The 26,008-nt window shown below is 40.5% G+C and overlaps 1 long non-coding RNA gene across 1 annotated transcript in view; it reads right to left on the reverse strand.

Annotated features, from left to right (window-relative positions):
• The window catches only part of LOC136792278 (uncharacterized), a 171,653-nt gene that overhangs the window by 125,083 nt on the left and 20,562 nt on the right, over positions 1-26,008 (reverse strand). The window contains exon 2 of the long non-coding RNA XR_010835842.1: positions 16,170-16,329. This is a non-coding gene — a long non-coding RNA (uncharacterized lncRNA). The remainder of the gene's footprint in view (positions 1-16,169; positions 16,330-26,008) is intronic.

Consider the following 26,008-nt stretch of genomic DNA (forward strand, 5'->3'; position numbering starts at 1 on the left):
CACTCACTGGAAATCCACAGGGATGAGCTACTTAGCTGTGAAACCCAGAGTAAGTCAGGTAACTTCTCTGAGCCTCAATTTCATCACCTACAGAGTGAAGGAAATTAGACTGGATCAACTCTAAGATAAAAGTTCTGCAATTGTGTCTCCCTGCCCCCTCACCTTAATGTTAGATAAAATAGGAAACCTAAAAAAAATAAATAAAAATAGAAATCAAAAGCTCAAGGAAATTAAAAAAAAAAAAAAAAAAAGCTCAAGGAAAAAGAAAGTCATGTACTAAACAGCAATTATCCAGATGATCAGTAGCTATATGCTATACTACTGTGCCTTGTTTTTCATTTTTTAAAAATCTTTATTGGTCTATAATTGCTTTACAATGGTGTGTTAGTTTCTGCTTTATAACAAAGTGAATCAGCTATACATATACATATATCCCCATATCCCCTCCCTCTTGCGTCTCCCTCCCACCCTCCCTATCCCACCCCTCTAGGTGGTTACAAAGCACCTAGCTGATCTCCCTGTGCTATGCGGCTGCTTCCCACTAGCTATCTATTTTACATTTGGTAGTGTATATATGTCCATGCCACTCTCTCACTTCGTCCCAGCTTACCTTTCCCTCTCCCCGTGTCCTCAAGTCCATTCTCTATGTCTGTGCCTTTATTCCTGTCCTGCCCTTAGGTTCTTCAGAACCTTTTTTTTTATTAGATTCCATATATACGTGTTAGCATACGGTATTTGTTTTTCTCTTTCTGACTTACTTCACTCTGTATGACAGGCTCTAGGTCCATCCATGTGCCTTGTTTTATTATGATTATTACAGATATATTATTACCCTCCTTCTTAGGAATTCACATTGCTTTAATGACTAACCCCTCTCCTCCACAGTAGTCTCTTTTTATCTTGATAGTACTTATCTCTTGCTTTATTTAATTACTGTCTGTCTTTCTGGTTAAAATGTAATTGCTATGAGAGTTTGTTTTCTTTACTGATATATTTTCAGCATCTAACACAGTATCTGGCAAATGGTGGATACTCAATAAATATTCGACTAAATAAATAAATGAAAGAAAGAGGAAATATGAATGATACTCCCTGAGTATTGCTCTTTAGATCAGACATTGAAGTGGTTAAATTTTACATATTACAGTAGATAATAACCCAAAAGCAAGGTATTAAGATTGCCTAGCAATTCTTTCAGTTACCAACCACGAAAATACTAATTTTATCTGACATATTGGTTTCCAATGAAAGTGTCTGATCAAATAAAGTATGGTGCCCCAGGCTCACACAAAATAGTTACTTTATGAATTAAGATATTTTACAATTTCTGGTGAGATTTTTTTTAAATTTGCATTTCTCTTTAATGATCCAAGACCTTGATAACATGGAAAATACCAGGAGAAAGTCATGCTGGATTGAGTAGGAATGAGGAACCAAGCTTAAAACCTGTTAAGGCCACCTGGTCTCATGAGATTACATAGCCATCATCACCTCCATCAATAATTAATGGCAATGAAGCTCTTACTGTAATCAAAGTACAATAGCATGAATTTAAAAGACAGAAGAACAACATTTTGCCCAAATAAAAAATAAACCCTGCACCCACAGAGAAAAGGACCAATATTTGGCTCCCTAAGCATATTCTCAAGACCTAAGAGATTTCAAAGTTCCAGCTAAAACTCTCAAGCTACTGGCTCCTAATTCAACTTAAATTCTTTTGATGTCTACAAAACCATTTCATCTGATCAATAATATTGGTGAAGTTTACCCACCAAGGCACCAATTTTAGCAGTTAAAACCAAACTCAGCTCCTTCCAGCTTAAAAATTTTAAGAGAGAAATGGGCCAGAGTTAGTGTCGGAAGAAACCCAAAGGGAGAGAAGGAAGTTGTATAATGTCAGTAAATTTTCCAAGGAGATGTAACACACATTAGGTGAAGCCTACAGTATGGGGACTTTATTATTTACAGAGATAATGTCAAAAAACTTCCAACATCAGCTCTGAAGCAGTGTAGAATACTACTGGGGTAATAGAATACTGTGAATCACTAACTGAGCAGGTACTGGAGACGGAGTAACAGCTAGAGAGAGCTATGTTGCTGGTGTATACATTTTCATGAATTGGGCCCAAGGGTTACATAGCTAATTTTACCAAAGACCTTTTTTCACAGCTAAAATAACACTTCATACCAAAAAGACTCCTTCTCCTAGCCACCAAATTTGTAAAGAGTATTTTGTTTAGATAAAAGCAGTAAAACTCACTATAAGAAGAAGAAATCAACTTGTATCCATATACAATTTGTTTTTTCATTCAAAAACAACTTTCCACTCAGCTCCATCCTATATGGACACCTTTCTATGAATTGCCTGTCTTTCACTCTCCACACACACACACACACACACACACACACACACACACACACACACACACAGAGTGCTTTAGGACCAGCTAATACATGTTTAGGACTTGAACTTCCTAAGGACATAACTAATATGCTTTATATGTCCAGAGAGACAGAATACTCACCCTTGCAATACATAGCAAGCACCAATCTGCCATTCAGAACCTTAGCCCTGTTCTGTTTTTAGCTATTCACTTCGATATTTCTTTCCCATTTCTACTTCACTCTTTCAACTCCAGCATCTGGTATAATTTTGACTCTTCACAACAATGATTTCAGTTCTAATCTTAGTCTCATGTCACTTAGGACTCCACTTTTATTGCTTCAATTCTGTCCCCATGTCTTCCCATCAACACTAGGCCAACAAAAACTATCTGGATTTCTCATAAGTCCTATATTCTCCTTTCATCCAATAGACACATTTAAAACTTTTTTGAAACTTAAAAATGGAGTCAAAAAATTTTTGGTTACTGGGAACCAGAAAATATAATAACTGAATTCACTGCATTGAAGACATAAAAATTGGTTAAGAATGGCTGCTCCTGAAAAATGATATAGCTATCCTAGCACTGCATGTTGGTTTTTAGTATTTAATGGGTGCTGTTACTGTGCTTCATGAACCTATAGCACTTTGAAGAAAATATTAATTGATCAATATACCATAAATTCTCTACTTGCTAGAGGTAGTCAGAGCTTATACTTGCTCTTTTACATTTCAACCAATGGTTTTCCTTGATGGAAATGTTTCTGATTATGAAATTTTTTTTTAGAAAACTCATTAAAAGTCTCTGATATAATCCACATACCAAAAAAGTATCCATGGAAACTGTTACCTAACTACCATGTTGGGCATTTTCATTCAAGTGTTGGTTGAGAACTACTGTATATCAGGCCCTCAGATATGTACTGAATTTTCAACAATGATCACGACACACTGTTCCCCTTGTGACTTTATAACCCAATAGAAGAAACAAATAATAAACAGCCAAAGACAATACAATGTGACATGATCAGGTGTTAAGATAGCACATAAGTGGAACACCCCATAAGTAAGCCCAGCTCATGCTGGGTTCTAATTTACAGGGGTACCAGGTAGAAAATGAGGATTCTAGGAAATAAGGATTGGGACATACATTGGTTATCTGTTGATCTAACAAAAGACCACAAAGTTAGCAACTTAAAACAATATCCATTTATTATCTCACAATTCTGCAGGTTACAAATCCAAGTTGAGCTTCACTGGTTCTCTGATTAGGGTCTCAAGAAACTGAAATCAAGGTGTGTTCAGGCTGGGAGGTTATCTGGTGGCTCTTGGCTCAGGTTATTGGCTGAATTCATTTCCTCGCACTCGTAGGACTGAAGTCCCCAGTCCCTTACCAGCTGTGGGCCGGAAGCTGTTCTCAGCTCCTAAAGGTTGCCCACATTCCTTGGCACAAGTATCCTTCCATCCTCAAAGCCAACAATGCTGTGTCCAATGCCCTCTTGTGCTTCAAATCTCTCCCACCACCCTGTCTCCTACTTTGGCCTCATCTGCTACCAGTCAAAGAAAGCTCTTTGCTTTTAAGTGCTCATGAGATTACAATGGGCCTAGCAGAGAATCCGGGACAATCTCTTTATTTTAAGACCAACTGTGCAATATAACATAACATAATCAGAGAAATCTTATCACATTCATGGGTTCTTGGGATGAGAACAGGGCATCTTTGGGAGACCATTTTAGAAATTTTGTCTACCACAGGACTCTAACCAAATTCATTCTTGAATTATACCAATTTGTATATACAATGCTCTGGGTATAAACTTTTCTATAATGAGGCCTTGATTTTCCTCAAGGATAATGTAGCTTGTGAAATCAGGCCTATATGGACAGTCATGAATCTTAGAACTAGAAGGGTCTTCAAAAGATTATCTTGGAAGCAAGTAAGAAACAGTTATCTTCATTTTATACTGAAGGTGCCTAAATCCACAGAGATGAAGTGAGACGTGCTCAGTCCCACATGGCTCCAGGTAGCAGAAAGAGAGCAGACACTTTCTCACTGTTCTTCACAGCATCAGCATGTTTACACGAGGCCTTGTTCTCTCAGATATTCCCCAGAGCTGTTGGAAATCCTCACAGGCATTTTGAATCGCTTAGCTTCTGAGCTACTCTATTCAAGCACAAACCAACATCTGTTGCAGCAGCCCAAAGATTCAGACTTTCCTCGTCTGAGAGTCTTTCCTGCTGACAGGCATTAAGGGTCCAGTCAGAAATCAAATATGTGCTTCTATTTAGGTAAAATATAATGCTTGAGACCATGGACTTTGCAGGCAGACTTGAGTGTCAATCAACCTTCCTTCAGGAAGTTTCTTAACCTCTCCTCTGTAAAATGGGTATTATATTAGTACCCACGTCACAGGGCTACTCCGATGAGTAATTGAGATAACACAAACATTTTTCACTTACCACAGTGGCAAGACAATTTTTATTTTATTTTTTTACTAGATCTCCACATGGCTTTCTCATGACAGTAGTTGTATTAACTGCCCTCTCCTTATGAACATTATGCTGCTACCTGATTAGAGGAAGTGGCCCTACTCTCTTCTTTCTTACTCCCTTGGCATCAGGACAATTGAATAAAACTAAGAACCTGCAAATTAAGTCTCACACATGCTGCTATAGGAACATCACCTCCCCCATTCCTCTGCTTACAAGCAGGTAGGCCCTTTGACCTTCAGAGGAGCCTAACAGTGATAAACAAAGACTCTGGGGCTAGACCAGGGTGACCAACTGTACCAGGAATGAGGGGTTTCTAAAGACATGGGACTTTCAGTGCTAAAATCGAGATGCTCCCAGGAAAAATGGGACAGTTGTTTACCCTAGGACAGACTGCCTTTCTGACCTTAGGCAAGTTACTAACCTTTCAGTGCCTCAGTTTCCACATCTGAATACAAAGATTATAGCAACCCTCCTACATAAAGTTGTTTTTTTGTTTGTTTTGGAGAGTAAATGAGTTAATACATAAAGTGGATCATGCCTGGTGTACAGTAAGTACTCAAAACATGTTGGTTATCATTATGATTACTAACCACTAAAAGGAAATATGAAGTAATTAACGAACACACAAGGACATGGCAAAGAGCCCAGAGTCTTATGAAGTCCTCACAGCCGAAGGGTGGAGCACCTGGAAAGATTTTTTTTCCCCTGCATCATCATGTCATAATCCTTCTCTGAGCGATAATGAAAACAAAGTAAAATAAGAATATTCTATTCCCTGAAGAAAAAATAATAAGAGAAATACAAATGAAAACTACGCTGAGCTACCATTTCATTACCTACTAAACAAAAACAAACTAATAAAAGCAGAAATTTGGCAACATTCAGTTACTTAAGTTGCAGGGAAAGGGCATTCTCATACTATACCAGATGGAATGCAAAATGGTCAAGCTCCATGGAAGGCCATCTGGCAACATCTACCAAAATTACAGATGCAGCTGAACTAAAATGCTGCTTCTGGGAATCTCTCCTATGATTCCTCTCATACATATATCACAGGATCTATGTTCAAGACCATCCACTGAGAACTGTTTGTTATAGCAAAAAACTAGAAACAATCCATGTGTCCAAAAACAGGGGACTGGTTAAATGAACTACGGTACAGCCATACAGTGGAATATGATATAGAAGTTAAAAAAAAATGAAGAAGTTCTCTGTGTATTAATATGGAAAGATCTCCACATATATTATTCAGTAACAAAAAAAACAAGACATAATATAATTTATATAATATGCCATCTTTTATGGGGAGAAAAAGGAAATAAAAATGTATATATATACACATATATAAATACAAATACATAAATTCAGATATGCTTGCATATGCATAAAGAAATATTGGAAGAATAAGCAAGAGAATAATTTAAATGACTACTTCTTTTGTGGGGTCTTAGTTTCCCGACCAGGGATCGATCCCCGGGCCCTTGGCAGTGAGAGCACAGAGTCCTAACCACTGGACTGCCAGGGAAATCCCTAAAATGACTACTTCTTAAGGGCAGAAAGAAATAGGGTAGATGGAAATGGGATGGGAACAAAATATCTCAATTTCGATCTTTTTATTTTATTTTAGCCTCTCTAAATGTGACAAATCAAGAGCTCTTTATCTATATCATCCACTTAAAAGATCAGTACCACTCACTTCTATGAAATAAGTCTCATTTGAGAAAACAGGAAGTTGTGTTGAAAACGACAATGTTGTGCTCTATCCACCCAAACAAATAAAGATTTCTGACATGTGACTTTGAGGACCACTCCCATCCTGCTAAACAGAAAGGAACCAAAGGGGCTGTTCTAGGGGTACCGATCTGCAGTCCCCTCTCATTCGTGAATACGTCCGCCTCTCAACCCAGCAGCGTTGCCAGCATCTGAGAGGAGAGAGGATGCTGTGTGTTTTCTTTTCTCAGCCAGGATGAGGTTTCATCATCCCATCGTTTTACACTTGCACTTTAGGAGCTCTGTTCTGCTTTTTATGTTAATTGGAATCGGCTGCTTTGGGTTCTGACACAGGCATTTAGCACTAACAGTCAATTGCTCTTTCCTCAGCCATCTGGCAAAAGAGTTGAAACCAGCAATTTTCTGAGTCAGAATTAGACATCTGAAAAAGAATGTGCACATAGGCAAACCCTTCAGAAGTGGGGAATGAAAGAAAGGGGCAGGTAGTGGAATGCTATAAACCCCACTGTGGAGTGATGTGATTTCAAAGAGGGGAACCCAAAATGGCACTTTGATTTCCTAACACCGTCAGCACTCTTCCCACTGTGCAGGACGAAGCACTCTGGATTAGGTAGTCTCTCTCCTTTACCTTCCATCCTGCCTGGCAGGAGCTCCCTCGCTTTGGCTCTCTCCCCTCCCCCTTCTAGACGGGTGTGCTCACTGAGACATTCTCATCTTTAGTTCACGACCGGCCCCTTTAACTTCAGCAGGATTTATGTAGCACCCTGGCTTCTGGGACAGCATCATCTCCTGGTCCTTCAAGCTCCATCCCCTTCACGTGCTCCCCTTTCTCCATCGGCCCTTTTTTTTTTTTTTCCCCGGTACTTGGGCCTCTCACTGTTGTGGCCTCTCCCATTGCGGAGCACAGGCTCCAGATGCGCAGGCTCAGCGGCCATGGCTCACGGTCCCAGCCGCTCCGCGGCCAGGGCACGAACCCGTGTCCCCTGCATCGGCAGGCGGATTCTCAACCACTGCGCCACCAGGGAAGCCCTCTCCATCGGCCCTTTAGATGTTGATCTCTCTGGACTTCTGTCCTCCACTCATCTTACTTCGTACACTTACTCTCTTGTCTGCAGGTTGGGGGCATTCACAGACCTAAATATCCCCATGAAAATAGCGCTGGTTTAGCTCTTAAAGGGAAACTCATATTAGACCCTTTCTGACCCTGGTTACTTTTTTATATGAGCCCATTCCGAATTTCATGAGGAAACTCCACACTCTCTTCACACAAAAGGCAGCAGTGAATATATTTCCGCCTGTCATTCTCTGTCTGGTAAAGGGTTGGGGTTTCCAAAACTTGAGGAGGATGCCCACGACCACCACCAGTGTTGAAGGCTCAAAAGCTACACAAGTAAATCTTAAGTATTAGTAAGGTAAAAATGTCATTTCCAGATTGATGGCTATGCCATCCCTAAATTATCCACACACTGGTGACGCCCATTATGGCCCCGTTTTGGCCCACATATCCTCTGCCTAGCAAATGCACACCAAATATACAAGTTAACCTCATCAGGTTAATAAGGGAGCTGCAGCTGTGTTCAGTATACCTGCCCTTGCATCTCTCCCAGAGAGGAAATATGTGCTGGTTCCAAGCATCTTCCAGATGCTTGGAACCGCCTTTCTTCCCTGCAACTCCGGGCCTCATATCCACAGGGCCAGGAAGGAAGGCTGGTGTGGCAGAGTCAGGACATATGAACACTGTGTAGCACAGGATTCAGATAGTGTGGCCCTTCTGCCCACATGCATCTGCCCTGATTATGCTGTTTCTTCCAATTGTTTCTCACTCTGTGTTTTAAATTGATTCAATGAGCTACATGATTCCAGCATATTAATTCGGTCTATAAGCCTTTCCGCTCCATAACTTCTGTAATGACTTGCCTGGAATGGTACTTGGAGGCTACCATACATCAAAGTAATTTCCCACAAGACAACATTTTGCTGGCTGGTCTCACTTTTTTTCTGTGACCTGTCTGTTCATCTCTATTTCATGATATGATTATAAGTTATGCTTCCTTTTTTTCCCAATTTTCAGATTTTCCTATAATAATTCTGTAATCTGGTAAGTAATTATGCTTTTCAAAAGGGTAAAGTGATCCCCTGCTCCCTACTGAAGCCTGGGCGCTAAGTTTTATTAGGCAATAACCAGACTAGTCCCCAGTGGGGTAACAGAGTGGGTAGGATAGTGGGCAATTTTACATACGTTGGCTTCTCTCCTCTGTCAGACACTGTCCACTTGCTCTCTCTGTCCCCTCACTCCCCACCCTAGTCAGGTGTTTATGACATATGTGTAGACCCCAGAGTAGCCTAAAGCATAGGACTGGCTCAAGGCTGGGTTCCTGGTGCTAGTGTGTCTATCGGAATTCAGGTGAAAATAGTGGGGGTAGGGGAGCTGTGGGAGACGGCTTCAGGAAGACTGACTAGCCACTTGGAAAGGTATTCTCAGCCTCTGGTGCCGGAGACAGACTGCAATGTGTGTCACTCTGGACCCCTTTTAAACCTGCCATGCAGATCATCTTCTATCTATTCACATATTCTTTCTCCAAACCAAGCACAATGTAGTTACTGAAATGCCAACTTCTTCCAAAACCATCACACACAGTTGTGCCTCCCTGACATTACAGACCCAGTTCAACTTGATTGGATTTGGAGTGTTCCTGGTCTCATGGTCATTGTACAGGTCATTATACAGAAGCTCACTCCTCTGGCATTTCCTGTTTTCATTTTCAAAATGGACCTGTAATTTCAGAGAATTCAAAATGGCAGCCCATACCATGTCAACATGAAATAATTAAGAAATTTCATATTTCTAAAACTCCAGATGTATAGCCTCTCTTGAAAAATGGAAGCTCTGGATCTGCAATCTCCCATGGCAACAATAGGCTGACCTCATGAGACAGGCCATGTGCTCTCCAGTTTTGCACAGACCCCACCCCCTCTCCAGGAATCCACTCATTTACGTTTCCTGGGTGACTCTCCTGGGCTGCACCACAGCATTAGTCTTCCTGGTGACTGCCCACCCACATTTTACCAAGGTGATGTCAACCTGTCATCCGTTCTCCTTGTCTAATCTGCAGGCGTCATGAGGCCCAGTTCTCTTGCCCATGTTCCTGCCCTCTGAGTGTGGTCTGACCTGGGCCAGTCCTCTAGTCGCTCTTTCCTTAAACCACTAAGATGACCTGATATCAAGAACTACCAGAAGCCCAGGGGTCCTCTCCTAGTGTCCTGATGTTCACTTTCAGCATTTCAACATAGGGGTCATCACACTAACCTAGCAAATATTGTCAGAAGCCCAGAAGCTTCTTTAAAAATTAGTCAAGTGCTTCAGAAGCCTCATGCTAAATCCCTCAGGCCTGTGACCTATCCATTCAGTTGGCATCAAATGCCTTGGGAGATTAAACAAAGGCCTGAGAGATAATGAGATGAAATGGCTTGACCTTCAGATGTGAGATCTCTCCTTTCCTTCTAAGCCTGTCGCTGGTTCAGATTATTTTTATCATTTTTCAAAGCGGCAACGTTTATTTCCTCTGCTTCAGTGAGCTGTGCAGATGCAAGGTCTAGAAGGAATATTTAGTGGTCGCCATGGTAACCATTAGTCATATGAAGTTATAACTAGTGTGCTGATTCCTCTCTTCACAGCTGTAAAAAGAAAGCATGCTCTAAAAAGCAGGCTTGCTGGGGCTCTGAAGAATTTAATTCTGTAATGCACCCAGCTCCTCTAGTAATTTATCTTGATCTGCGAGTTTAATTCACACTTTAAAGATTTTAGGCAGGGAAGGTTTCAGAGAACTTGAAAGCCAGAAAAGAACTTAGAGATAATTTAGCCTCAGTCTCTCATTCTACACATAAGGAAACTGAGGACTGGAAAGGAGAGGGGCTTAGGTTTACACAGTAAGTCAATTAGTCATCAAAAGATGTATAATTACTGAGTACCAGGGCCAGGCCTCCTCGTTCCCTGACTATGTCTCTTGTCCTAAATAATCAGCAAGGATAAGCAACATAAAGATTTAGGATGGACAAAGATTAGCCAAGTTCAGTGCAAGGCAGGGAAATCTGATCCTACACAGAGAAGCTGGATCTTTGAAATGGAGCTTAAATAAAAAACTACAAATCGTCTCTAAGGCCATAATAGCCTTGGAGTGTCAACTGAGCTTTATGATTGGTTAAGTCCAGATGGTACACAAAGTCACTATTTCAAAACAAGGCTATTTGTCTGCTGGTTCTGACCAGTCTTCTGAAAAGTGGGTGCTCCACAAGTGCTGTACCTTCTCCTGGCATCCAGACCTCTTACTGGCTCTCAATTTCTACTCTCCTGACTCAGTGTTCAATAGATCCTCACTTCATGAAGCCTAGGCATATGGCTCTGATACTCTGGCTTTGCAATTGGTTGAATGTAAAAGTAATATTGTACATAGAACATTTTAGACAAGGGTCAAGAAGTGCCCAAATGTCTTCACACTTTCTAATTCAAGGAAGGTTTTCTAACTCTTTCACAGATTCACTATTTAATTAGTTTTTGCCAGAACAGCCTCAACATTAGATGACCTACACAAATGCTTCCTTGCAGATCTTGTTTCTAAGTACCATTCCTTGCTAAAAGGAATCAGAGCTTAGAGGAAGGAGGGATGAAACAAAGAAACACAAGAAGGGTTTAGAATATCTTGCTATACTAAAAAGTAAGGAAGTACTCAAAAAAATGATGGGAGATGTTATGGACTGAATGTTTGTGTCCCCTCAAAAATCATATGTTGAAGCCCAAACCCCCAATGTAACTGTATTTGGAGATAGGGTCTATGAGGATAAATGAAGTCACGAAGATGGAACCCTCATCCAATAGGGCTGGTGACTTTATAAGAAGAGGAGGAGACACTACACCTCTCTCTCCACCATGTGAGGATTCAGAGAGAAGGTGGCCATCTGCAAGCCAAGAAGAAACTCTCACCAGGAACCAAATTGGCCAGCACCTTGATCCTGGACTTCCCAGCCTCCAGAACTGTGAGAAATAAGTGCCTGATCTTTAAGCCATCTAGTCTGTAGTATTTTTTTATGGCAGCCCAAACAAACTAATATAGGAGATATGTCAAAAACTCAGGAGCCAGCTTTAAGGGCACCCACTGGCCAAATCTGGGACAATTTGAGCTTCAAAATGAATGAACTGACAGTACTGGATTACAATTCATTTAACAAAAATAAGAATCCATTAATTCAAGTAAATAGGATAGAAGGAGCTTTCTACCCAAACATCTGGACTGTGCACTTCAAAAATGCAATGTCATAAAAGACAAAGCTGAGGAATTGCTTCAATTGAAGGAGATTAAAATGCAATTTGAGATCCTGGTTCAGAGAGAAAATAAACTGCTGTAAAAGCATTATTAGGACAATTGTTGAAATTTGAATATGGTTTAATAGTATATTAAATAATAGTGTTGTATCACTGTTAAATTACCTGAATTTGATGATGGTACTATGAGTCTATAAGGGATAAAGGGGTATGATGTCTGAAACTAACTCTAAAATAGTAGAAAAATAAAGGTAGACACACACACATACACACACACACACACACCGCACACCACACACCGAGACAAGAGAAAGCAAGTAAAAGTAAATGAGGCAAAAATGTTAAAACAGGTAAATCCAGGTGGGTTTAGAGAGTTAGTTCGTTGTACTATTTTTAAAACTTCTGTTAAGTTTGAAATGATTTCAAAAATAAAAGTAAAATTTAAAAACTCTTCAATTTCAAGGGATCCATGCAGGTAGTAGGTAGACATAAACAAGACAAGCTCAAACTGAAAATTCACAAGTAAATAATTCTTTAACTACATTTTGAAGCTCTAGCCAAAGGAAGATACATTGATTCACTCTTATGAACACATTTATTTAGCGATACTAATAATAGCTAATGTTTGTGAACACTTTATGTGTTTACATGCTTTCCATATTGGGGCAGATTGCATTTTCTAAATATGGCCTCATGGACATATATTCTGTCCTACATGCTCTTCTTAAAATGTGATATTAACATTCTCCACCAAGAGGTATATTTTCCTTATTCTTGAACCTATGCAGACCTTTAGCTGCCTTGACCACTATAATACCATGGAAGAGATGCTGCGTGACTTCTAAGGTGAGGTCATAAAAGGTATCGAGGGCTTCCCTGGTGGCGCTGTGGTTGAGAGTCTGCCTGCCGATGCAGAGTACATGGTTTTGTGCCCCCGTCCGGGAGGATCCCACATGCCGCGGAGCGGCTGGGCCCGTGAGCCATGGCCGCTGGGCCTGCGTGTCCAGAGCCTGTGCTCCGCAGCGGGAGAGGCCACAGCGGTGAGAGGCCCGCGTACAGCAAAAAAAAAAAAAAAAAAAAAAAAAGGTATAGAAACTTTTACCTTGTCTCTTGGATTGCTCGCTTAGAGGATAAGAAACAGCTATGCATAAAATGCAGTAGGAGCAAACTTATGAGAAAAGAATCTGTCTGAGTAGAGCTTCACTAAGAGATTCCTTAGACCCCTTATTTGCCATCTTGACTAGTAAGGAAGCTGCCACTGACTTACATGACTGCTGAACGAGCAGATGCCTGCCTGACCTTTCCCCAGATAATAACTATAATCTATAATTGTGTTTTGTTTAAGAAAACTTAGTCACATGGCTTGATAATTATGATATTGTGATATAATAAGAAATATATATTTGGTCTTTTTTTCCAAGTTCCTGACACAGAGCTTTTAAAACCCTTGGAATTTCCTGAGTGATGGGGGCTGATACAAGTATCTTCTGATACAAGTATCTTGTATCAGAAGGGGGGCTGATACAAGTACCTTCTGTTATAATATTTGGTCTCTGTTCCTGGTTCCTGACACAGAGCTTTTAAAACCCTTGGAATTTCCTGAGTGATGGGGGCTGATACAAGTATCTTCTGATACAAGTATCTTGTATCAGAAGGGGAGCTGATACAAGTATCTTCTGTTATAATATTTGGTCTCTCTTCCTGGTTCCTGACACAGAGTTCCTAAAACCTTAGGAATTCCCTGAATAATAAGAGTGCCTTTAGTATACTAATGAGATGACTCTTGGCTGAGAGGTTCCTAGAAAGGAAGGATGGGGACTGGTTACCAGAAAGACCAAGTTTTGATTAGAAGCTTGAACTTTCAGTCTCACTCCCAGACCTCTGGGGAGGGAAGAGGAGCTGGAGATTGAATTCAATCACCAATGGCCAATTATTTAATCCTCATGCCTACATAGTGGAACCTCCGTAAAACCTCCTAAATGACAGGGCTTAGGGTACTTCTGAGTTGGCAAATACTCCCATGTGCCAGGTGGGTGGTACACACCAACTCCACAGGGACAGACGCTCCTGTGATCTGGATCCTTTCAGACCTCTCCCTATACACCTCTTCCTCTAGCTGTTCATTTATCTACCTTACAATAAACTGGTAAGAGTAAGTAAAGTATTTCCCTGAGTTCTGTGAGACATTACAGCAAATTATCAAACCTGAGGAGGGGGGTCACAGGAGCCTCCAATTTATCACCAGTTGGTCAGAAGTACGGGAGGTCTGAGACTTGAGATTGGCACCTGAAATGGGAACAGTCTTGTGAGACTGAGCCCTTAACTTGTGGGGTCTGTGCTAACTCTGGTAATTAGTATCAGAAATGAATTGAATTGTAAAACACCCAGTAAGTATCCAGAGAGTGGAGAACTGGTTAATGTGAGGAAAAAAACCCCCACGTTTTAAATTATTATTTATTCGTTTGTTTATTTATTTATTTATTGGCTGCACTGGGTCTTCGTTGCTGCGCGCGGGCTTTCTCTAGTTGTGGCGAGCAGGGGCTACTCTTTGTTGAGGTGCACGGGCTTCTCATCGCGGTGGCTTCTCTTGTTGCGGAGCACGGGCTCTAGGCACACAGGCTTCAGTAGTTGCTCGTGGGCTCTGGAGCCCAGGCTCAGTAGTTGTGGTGCATGGGCTTAGTTACTCCACGGCATGTGGGATCTTCCCAGACCAGGGCTCAAACCTGTGTTCCCTGCATTGGCAGGCGCATTCTGAAACACTGCGCCACCAGGGAAGTCCCCAAACCCACATTTTTTGTCAGAAGTGTCATGTAGTAATTTTGTCAGAAGTAGTTTTGTCAGAAGTGTCATGTAGTAGTTCATGATAATACAACAGGTTAACACACTAGACATGCCTATCTAAGAATTTAAACTCAAACATTTTGCAAACAACACATAAAACTGAATATGATGCACTCCATCCAGCTTCCTGATATTGACACGAAGATAATGAACTGATTCGGCACACATTGTTATATGCGGTAAAACCCACTGTGATGTTTCCGGCAGTCCCCTCCTTTTATACCTTTGTCACCACTGCGGTTGCAATCAGCATGTAATAAATAACAACAACAGCTTTTCTCTTCAGTGCCTCATTCCTTCTTCTTTCTAAATAATTTCAATTCTCTAAAATATGGCAGTTCTACGTTCTTCAAAACAGCACATTCAAGACCCACACAAACCATCCACTTCCCCAAGCATCCTTAACATTCAGAATTAAAGCACTTAGAACTTAAATACATGCCTCTGGACCTTTAATAGTCTGATGTCGCCTTGTGGAGCTTGTAAGTTCTTTGTCAAGGGCCTAGACAGGCCATTGAAACACCGTTCCAGGACTTCCCTGGTGGCACAGTGGTTAAGAATCCGCCTGCCAGTGCAGGGGACACGGGTTCGATCCCTGGTTGGGAAAGATCCCACATGCTGCGGAGCAACTGAGACCGTGCACCACAACTACTGAGACTGCACTCTAGAGCCCACGGGCCACAACTACTGAGCCCGCGTGCCTAAAGCCCATGCTCCACAACAAGAGAAGCCACTGCAATGTGAAGCCCACGCAACGAAGAGCAGCCTCTGCTCGCCGCAACTAGAGAAAGCCTGCGCACAGCAATGAAGTCCCAACGCAGCCAAAAATAAATAAATTTAATAAATTAAAAAAAAAAAAAAAGAAAGAAACACCACTCCAGCCCTGTTCACCTTATACAACTTTAAGAACAGAGTGTGATATTGAGATACTTGATTAACCAACTGATACTACAATACTATTCTCTTCTATAATCCTATTTATTTTGATAACTTTTCCTTAACCCTGTACAAAAAACATTTGAAGGAAAATGTAAGTTTCCTACACCTTAGTAAAAGAACTGGCCGGGTGAATGATGTATTACAGGGGGATGTCCCTGTCTCCTTGCTGACCCAGAGCCAACCTGTCACTTGATGGTCACTGGACAGGCACCAGCCGCCAAAGGAGCACAGGACTGACATCCTTTACCAAGAATGCAGACAGCATCAGACACGCTTATGAGCATAAAGGCTGGAATCAGGCAGAACGAGCTCAAAGCCCAGCTTTTCCTTCGGCATGGGACCTTGGGTGATTTAACTTCTATAAACCTTAGTTTCGGTGTCTTCAAAATGGGGATATTAATCCACTTTCCTCATAGGGATGCAGAGAGAATTAAATGAAACATGTAAAGCCTTTAGCACACTTACCTAAAAAGAGCTGGAGAAGCACTCTGGTGGTTCTCCAAAGGAAGGTACCCTCTGCAAGTTTGGGAGATGAAGAAAGGAAGATGTCTGTTCTCTGTCCTATGGTCTCATCGTGCAGGTAAGAAGCATTTCTTTTGCTTATTTTTATTTCCCTCTGGCATATCTGAAAAAGTACAACCATACACAAATAAAGCATGAACACTCAAATCACAGGGGAAACCAGCTCTTGCTGGTTCCTCAGGCCCTTTTCCTTCAGCTGCTTTCTCTCTCCCTCAGCTCAACTCACTTCCAGATAAACTCTGTATTCATTTCTCTCCTCTCTCCTTTAATGGTCAGAACATTTGGGAGAAATGCCCTCATTTGGTTCTCTTAGATGACTCTCCATAAACTCTTTAATTCAGCCAGTGGAAATTTAATGAAACAAGTTAACTTTTTCAAACTAGGAAACAGTTCCAGTGCTGATGTTTCTCTTTGGGGCCATTCAGACATGAAAGTTATTGAACACAAGGCACTACTGTCAGCCTAACAGGGGGTAACAGCTTGAACTCACCAAGGACTCAATGAATTGTATCATCTCCTAAAAAAAAAAAAAAAAAAAAAACTAAAACTAAAGGTAACACCTGTATCTCCTAGAAAAAACATAGATGCTCAGTCTTTAGAGACTTGTGTTGGAATACAACTTACAGTGCGTGGTCTGGAAGTGACTCATGTGTCTACTTGGACAAATCTCTTAACCTCCGGGCTAACCAGATCAATGTCCTTGTCATTTGAGAGAAAAGAGATTAAAGATGGGTGTTCAGATCCTGGGTTAAAATGTGGCTCTGTATTCAGTCCCCAGCTAATGGCTTTCCATCTTACCTCCAAATCACCTTTGGAATAACAGGGAATGTTAGCTGGGGAGCTGAGACATTCCAAAAGGATTAAGAAGAGAGAACAAGGCAACATCATTTTGATCACTCCCAAATGACAGGCTTTTGTGTCAGGGCCTGAGCTTGAATTCTATGCAAAGACCTGATAACTAAATAACTTCAGATAATTACTGGATGAGTCATCCACACCAAATCCCTGCACTCTAATGATTCATTTTGAAAAGCTCCTAAACAAGCACCAACTCAGGGATCTTCCATTCCGATTCTCTGGCATTGAGAAAACAATATGCTTTAGAGTTGCGAACCACTGGGCAGAGCGTGGGGTGAGGTCATGTTTGGAAGCAGAAGATGAACCAATAGCAAAGATTAATGGGGCTTTGGAAAAGCACGTTTGAACAATATGCTCCAATCAAAACCAGGAAAACATGTGGCTGTCTCTTACCCTTATGTTTCTGGCTGCCCTGTAGAACAGCTGCATCTTATTGCCTTACTGGCTACCCCAGGCCAATGATGGTTTTGAAGTTCCAGTCTCAATACTCCCTCCAATTAGAAAAAAAAAAACGAAGGGGAGAGACCAGCACTAAGGAAGAATTATGAATTGCTGTCGTTTTTAAAAGCCTGTAACCCTGCCCTTTTACTAATCAGTCTTATACCTGGCATGATCATTTTTATAAGATATTGCTTCATTGGAATTTCAGCAAAGCAGTTCCAGTCTTCTCCATAATCCTGGCAAGAGAGAGTAAGGTGGGGAAAGACAAGAACCTCCAGTATTAATAAGCAACCCTAATCTTCAGGATTCAAGTGATTCAGCCTGAGAGTTAGAATCAGTGAAAGCTAAGAAAGCAGTTCCACGTTGCTGCTTCTCAAATGCGCCTGGAGATTAACATTAGTAGTTGAAAAGCAACACACATTTTCTTATTGACTTTCTTTTATTCAACAAAGTAGGTATTTTCAATTGCCAATACCCACGCCCCACTATGGGACTCATTAAAACTATTGCCATTTTGAATAAAGGAAAAAAGTTAACCTGTAAAAATTTTTATTTTTTGATACAAGCAAAGTAGGGTAGTTTTGTAACGGTTTATAGAATTTACTGCCTTGTGTATATAGCGAGCCAAAATCATGAAAGCTCTATGTATTGGATGCTTGGTGTCATGTAGACATTTTGTCAAATCTCCAGGCTGACAGTATGAAAAATAACCTTTTTTTTTTAACCTCAGCAGCTGACTGCCCAAGATCAAGTCCCAAAGAGTGAGTAGGAAGGGCACAGAATCAGTTCATTCCTCTAAGCTTAAACCACATGTGAGATTAAGAGGTGATCTCATTGGGGGAATCAAGCAAGGTGCGGCCCCATAACCACCCCATAAAGGTACAGTGAGTGTCAGTCACCAAATGCGGGTGGTCTGGATTCTCTGTGAAAGCCAGCTACTAAAGGAGACAAGACCTCACGGCAACCCCTACTCCATGTCTAGAACTGGGGAAGACAGGAACGGGAACAGATCCCAGTCAGATTGTCTGAGGCTGTTTAAAGAGATTCCCGCTGGACATCAAACCCTGAATCATAAGAGAGAAAAGTCAGGTGCCTAGATGATCCAGGTGGAAAGGAACCTGGCTCCTTCATATTCTTGGACAGAACAGAGTAACTTCTTGTGGTAGTCATGGGTCAAGTGTGATCATGAAAATCCACATCCCTCTAGCACTCTACTTTTCTAGGTACCTAGTTCTACCTGGGCCTGGAAGAGATGCAGAAAAACATGTAAGCACCTGAGGGTACATTTGGGACTACTAGGATTAGCTACAGCTAATCAGCAACCATTCCAGCTAGACCTCTCTGGGACTGGAGAGAAACACTGGTTCCAACACAATCAGGTTATGGCTCCAGCCAAAGATGCTGAGATGAGAGATAAACAGGAATACCAGGGGGAACAGGAAAGCTCAGAGGAGAATGAGGCACAGAGCTGGATGTATCAACCTCTCAAGAACGGTGCCCGAAAGCATGGCACGTAGTATGGCAAGCGTGAGTAAGGCACAGACTGAAGGAAAGAGCAAGGGTGAAGCAGACGTGAAGATGAAAGCAAGACTCTCTCCAGGCTTCATAAATCTACTGCACTAAGAGCTGTGAGTGCTTATGACCATAAGCTAGGTTGATTCCAAACTGGTTTGGGTTGAGTTGGTGAGTGAAGGACAATGAGTTCAGCTAGAAATACCAAGAAAGTGGAGCAAGTGTCTCTTTTAGTTTAAATACGATAATGTAGAATTCAAAGGCAGATTTGTAAAATCTATCATTTTTTTAAGCACTTACCAGACATTCTGCAAAGCACATGACTTTATTCAATTATCCAACCATCCCACCAGACAGATATTAAGACACTTTACAGACAAGGCAATGAAGCTCAAAAAGGTTAAGAAATTTCTCCTCTCCCCATCAAAAAAAAAAAGCCCTGTCTCTGTCTCCAAAGTCTGCCCCATTGCATGACACTAGTTTGCCTCATCAAGATATGGCCTCCAGTTCTAATGTTTCTATTATCTGGCCATGTAGTGTCAGAAAAGGCATTAAACTTCTTGAGGCTCTGGTTTATTCATTTATACTGTAAAGGGATGGAACTCCATGATCTCCAAGATCTTCTCTAAAACTTCAGTTCAGAGCTGTGACTCCACAAGCTGATAGGAGAAATACAGCAATGCTTCAGGCTTGGTATGGGAAAGAGCGTTAACTACTGAAGGGCTGTGGATTATTAAAAATCACTCCCCCCGGGCATTATGGAGCTTGTCATGAACCATGATTAAGTGAATGGAGGGAGTTTGCATGTCCAGCAAAACCCTACCTGGTCTGCAATAAAATGTCCATCCCAGAGGGGAAGTGAAATCACCTGATTTATGAATTGCCAGAAATGGCATTCCTCTCATGTTTTTGTAGAGTGCCCTGGTGTTATAATTAAGGAACACAGTGGGTAGCCTCTGTTCTCTGCTAATTAAATGAATTCTGATGTGCTTGGATCAGGAAAAATGTGACTGTATGATATTTCTGACTTTTAGTGTTCCTATTCTTCCCTTGATATTTCAAATCAACTACCGCTTCCCTCAGCTCAGCTTTGATGATCTAATTTGAGCCTATTTGCTGAGCTCCCTGTGAGGAAACCACCAAGCTGCTCTGAGTACAATTCTCCTTGCCTAGGAAATCAGCTTTCATATGCATATCTCTCTTTGTGCCCTTGAAAACTGAATAAGATGAAAAGAGTTTACAGTTCTTACATAAGGGGCTTGAGACTGACCCAAGAAAATTACCTGATAGTTGGGATTGCAATATGCCATGGCAACAACAGAACATTTTGAAATTTTCTTCTTTAAATTCTAAATAATTTTCCTCGGATAATCTAATACATCTTCCCAATACATTGGGAAGAACATTGGGTTTAGAATCAGAGACCTGAAGCCACAACTGAGCTCTGCAATTTGCTAGACTTCGACCTTTGACATCACACTGAACTTCAATTTCCTTATCTGTCAAGTTCATCATTAATGGTCATTTCACAGAATTGTTGTGAAGATGTGAATTTGTGTTTTAACACAAATTCTGTGTGATTCTGTATGATTCTGTATGATCTGTATGAACTCTGTATGATTCTGGCATGATGTTCTGAATAAAAGTAACAGCCGCCATTTATTAAATACCTGCTATATGCCAGGCTCTGGACCGAGAACTTCATGCATATCAACTATAGAGGTCCCAACAACCCTGCAAGGTGAGTCCTGTGTTATTGTGTCTCACTGAAGAGGAGACTGAGGCATAAGAAGGCAAAACAATTGACACAAGGTCCTCCTGCCAGGTAAGCAACAACCCTGGGATGACCACTGCATCTTGCTATTTTCACATGCAAACAGAATAGATGGGAATCATAGATGTATAATTTGAAATCTTCCCTCTTCTGGAAAACAGTGAACTCAATTCAGAGAAAAAGTCTCATAAATGAAGAAAGAAAATGTTTCTAATGATATACTTGAGGAAAGGAAGGCATAAAATTGCCTGTCATATACTCAATATTGTGACCTTGGATGGGTCCAAGGGTTACTTTGGCAGTTTGAAGGGAGATGGTTAAAGGGATAGAAAGAGGCACAATCATGGGACACAGGGATTCCACAGGGAATTGCCATGGGATTCAGCTGGAGCCCTGTGGTTGCCCACATTTCCCTGGACCAATGCTTTCTACATGGGCCTTATCACAAGTCAAGTGGACTGTCCTTGCCTTTGTAGGAAGCATGGGAACTACAACCCATGAGACAATCTCTAAAGACAACTCAGTCACCAGGAAGGAGAAATACATTATACACTGATATTTCAAATGAATGCTGTTACACTCCCCTGAGCTGAAAGAGGCGTTAAGCAGGCAAGTTCACAGATTGCTTCCAGTAGTACCATTTGGAACATCAGTTTCAACACTAAAGCAACCTCACATCACAATTCCCTTTGGAAGCTTGAGGTCAATACCATGCCTCTGGACTTGAGGATATGGGGAGGGGGAAGGGTAAGCTGTGACGATGTCAGAGGGTGGCAGGGACATATACACACTACCAAATGTAAATTAGATAGCTAGTGGGAAGCTGCAGCATAGCACGGGGAGTTCACCTCTGTGCTTTGTGACCACCTAGAGGGGTGGGATAGGGAGGGTGGGAGGGAGGGTGACACAAGAGGGAGGAGTTATGGGAACATATGTATATGTATAACTGATTCACTTTGTTGTAAAGGAGAAACTAACACACTATTGTAAAACAGCTATACTCAAATAAAGATGTTAAAAAAAAAAAAAATACCATGCCTCACCTCCCTGACATGTTCAATCACTGTCCCAAAGATAAGGCCCTCCAGTCAGCAATCCTGCCCTTAACCCTTAATACCAGACTAACATTTGGATCAGGGAGACCAAATGCCCACATCTCCTGTTCACTCCCAAATCTTTCTGCTGTCTCTTCTAGAACCCCATTTCCTGATCATCAAAGTCCAGTGCATTTTCATCCTCCGAAAGGGAATCTTTCACCACATCTTTGCTGAACCCAAGTCTGGTCCTCCCCATGGGTACTCTTCTCTTCTACAGTCCTCACTAGGGGTGGCTTTTGGTCTCCCAAGCCTCACTTGACACGAGACTTAGAGGTGGGCCCGCATTCTCTTCAAGCTTGTGTCTTCTAGTTATACAATCCGAAATGCCTTTTTCTTATTGTCATCAACCAACCCCCTCACATTCATCCCCAAACCTGAGACAGCAGCTGATTCACATTCTCCTCTCCATCCCTAGCCTTACCATCACCCACAGTGGTTTCACAATCTATGTGCAGGCCCCTTAAAATGCCTTTACTCCCAATTCCTAAGCTTTCTCAATTCAATAACCTTCGATTCTACTCTAACTCTGTCACCTGCTTATATAACCACACCTGGAAACTTGTCCCACAGAATTGCTTCATAGATGAAAACGTAATCACCAATATCCCGCAGCCTGACCACACAACCTACTTAAACTTCCTGCTCCGTCAATTCCTTTAAACTTGTTTTTCAACTTCATAAAAAAGAATACTAGTCCTTTGACCCACTTCCCCATGAACCCATTTTCTCTGATCAGTCAGTTCCTTTCTGTCTTCACTTCCCTTCCTATTTCAGCCTAAACAAGCTCTTCAAACATTCTCTAATCAATAACTTTGATTTTCTTATTCCATTGCACTTCCTCTAAAATCCTCAGCTTGAACCTGTACTCAAGCATCCAGGCAAAGCAGAATAAATACTGTACAGCATGCTTCTACAAATACATGCTCTTCATCCTTAGCTATTGCCTCAATATTTTTCTAGATAGTTCTCTCTCACTATCATTCCCCACAAAGATTGCTTCAACTCTCTACCACACTCAGTTACCTATCCTCTTATTCCCAGGGGACACCCTTACCTCTGTCTTCACCAAGGACACAGAGGGATCAGGTAGGAATTACCTCACCTTCCAATCCTCTCCTCACTCCACTCACACAACCATATCTTCATCAGCACCTTCCCTTACCTCCTTTCTACCCAGTCCAGAGACGATATCTCAAACTAATCCTCTAGCTCACAACCTCTTAACACTTTTTTACTACATTTCTACAACCCATGTGTCAAAGAAGAACCTGAAAAAGAAATTATAAAGTATTTTGAACTAATGAAAATGAAAACAGAGCATATCAACATTTGTGGAGTTCTACTAAAGCATTACTTGGGGGAAAATGTACAACATTAATCTTCTATATCAGAAAAGAAGATCTCAAATCAATGACCTTAACTTTCACCTTAAGAAACTTCATGTATCTTAAGAAACTAGATATATGAAGTGAAAAATATACCCAAAGTAAGCAGAAGAAAGAAAATAATAAAGATCAGAAAGGCAATCAGTGAAATAGAAAACAGAAAACAAAGAAAATCAGTGAAATAAAAAATTGGCTCTTGAGAAGAACAATGAAATTGATAAACCTCTACACAGATTGGAGAAGGAGAAGAAGAACATCAACAACAACAAGAATGAGAGAGAAGACATAAATTGCCAATCTCAGGAATAAGAGAAGTGACATCATTACAGATTCTATTGATTTTTTAAAGGAGTTAATATGTTATCAAGAACTTTATACCAATAATTTTGACACGTTAAACGAAATTGGAAGAGTCTTTGAAGATAAAACCTACCAAAGCTCACTTAAAGAAATAGATAACCTGTATAGCTATATATCTACTAAAGAAATTGAAGTGTTCTTCAAAATCTTCCCACAAAGAAAGCTCCAGGCCCAGATGGCTTCACTGGTGAATTCTTCCAAACATGTAAGGAAGAAATAATACCAATTCTATGCAAACTCTTCCAGAAAATTGAAAAGAAAGGAATACTTCCCAATTTGTTCTATGAAGCGAGAATTACCAAAATACCAAAACCAGACAAAGACATTACAAGAAATGGAAAACTACAGTGCAGTATTTCTCATGAACATAGATAGTTTGTTTTAAAAGCAAAAATTTGGACATATGTTTAATTTACTGTTGTCATTTTTACTCTCTCATACCAACTGGACTGATATCACACATTTTCTATAAACAGATACATTGAATATTTTATGATTTCTGTGGTTGTGACAGTTTTACTATTACCCAACTCAACCAGGCTCTGGGTGCTTTTTGTTAAGCAACAAACTTAGAAGGAAAAGGAAAAACCAGAGAAACAGAGTTAACTTCCCTAAATCCTCACCCCTTAATTTTTAATTATTCTCATAAATAAAACTACAAAAATGTCTAACAGTTTATCCTGTGTTATGACATGACAAACATGGATTATGTGTAGATTCTTTTGATTATATTCCTGGCTTTAGCAAATTCCACAAATATCATATGTAGAGCAAAATGTTCCTTTATTAAAAAGACATAATCTTTCTTTAGAACATTTAGTAATCTTTGAATTGATTCATGAGATTTTGCTGTTCCTTGGTACACTTAAATCTCTTCATCCAAAATAAGATCAGTAAAAGCTGTCATTAATTGCATGATTATTAAGTAATCTGTTAAGCATCTTAGTTATTCTTTTAACAACCATATGAGAAGTTTTTATTTTCATCTTTATAGAAGAGGGAACGAGTTTAGACAAATCAAATAACTTGTCTAATTTCACACAGTTATTAAGTGGTAGTGCTGAACTTGAACTGAAGCCTGTCTAATTTCAGAGGTGAAATTTGAGTTTTAATAACAATGCATATTTTGCCTCCTCAAATGTACCTATCTTACATACAAGAGAGTTTTTATGCCCACAACTTCTTGCTCCTCCTGTTAAATGGAGGCGTTTAAAATATTCTTTCTGCTGCCATGAGGCAATGAACTTGAGATAATTTTTCAATGTGCAAATAATGAGCTAAATTCTAAAATAAATGTCAAATCATAAAATTCAAGTGTTTTAACTCAATAGAAGATACATCTCTTTGCCAATTTGTAAAATATTTTTACCGATCTCTATTTCTATTGCCTTTAGTCATTTGTATAACTTAGTTTCAGCATATTTGGAGCACACAGTTAAGTATCTCTGAATAAGCAAAAACAATGGCTATTCATTGTTGAGAATTGAAAGAATTTCATAAATGTCATTGACAGTAATCATAATAAAAATGAAATTTGATTAATCTTCACACCTAAAAGTATCATATATTTTATAGGTTCACTGTTGGACAGTGTAAATAATGTGATATGGCATACAATAAAATAAGACAGGCATTTTTCTGCTATATTTCTGACATACTGCACGGTAATTGCGAAAATACCTAATTTCTTTGCAAATCAACCTTTATTGCCTCTGGTGCAGCTTTAGTTTCGTTAACAATATTGAAAATTATGTAAGTAAAAATAACACCATATAATATTAAAATGTAAAATATCAGCTTAACATCAGCAGTAAAATATGTAGTTATTAAAAATGTAACTGCTTTGGGGGCTGGGCTTCCCTGGTGGCGCAGTGGTTAAGAATCTGCCTGCCAATGCTGGGGACACGGGTTCAAGCCCTGGTCCGGGAAGATCCCACATGCCGCGGAGCAACTAAGCCCATGCACCACAACTACTGAAGCCTGTGCGCCCTAGAGTCCGTGCTCCACAACAAGAGAAGCCAGCACAATGAGAAGCCTGCGCACCGCAATGGAGAGTAGCCCCCACTGGATGCAACTAGAGAAAGCCCAAGAGCAGTAATGAAGACCCAAAGCAGCCCCCCAAAATAAATAAATTTATAAAAATAAAAATAAATTTTAAAAATGTAACTGCTTTTATAGGGCAAACATATTTCTCAACCACATTCATAAACGCACATCTAATTTTTCATATTTCATGTCAAAGATATCATCAGATAAGCCTCGGAAATAATGAAGAAGGAGAATATATTTCAATTAGGGGCCTGAGAGAGGGTTACACAGACCCCTCTATCAGGGTAAAGTTCAGTCACAGAGCCT

The sequence above is a fragment of the Kogia breviceps genome, chromosome 12 (genome assembly GCF_026419965.1).
Source record: "Kogia breviceps isolate mKogBre1 chromosome 12, mKogBre1 haplotype 1, whole genome shotgun sequence".
NCBI lineage: Eukaryota > Metazoa > Chordata > Mammalia > Artiodactyla > Physeteridae > Kogia > Kogia breviceps.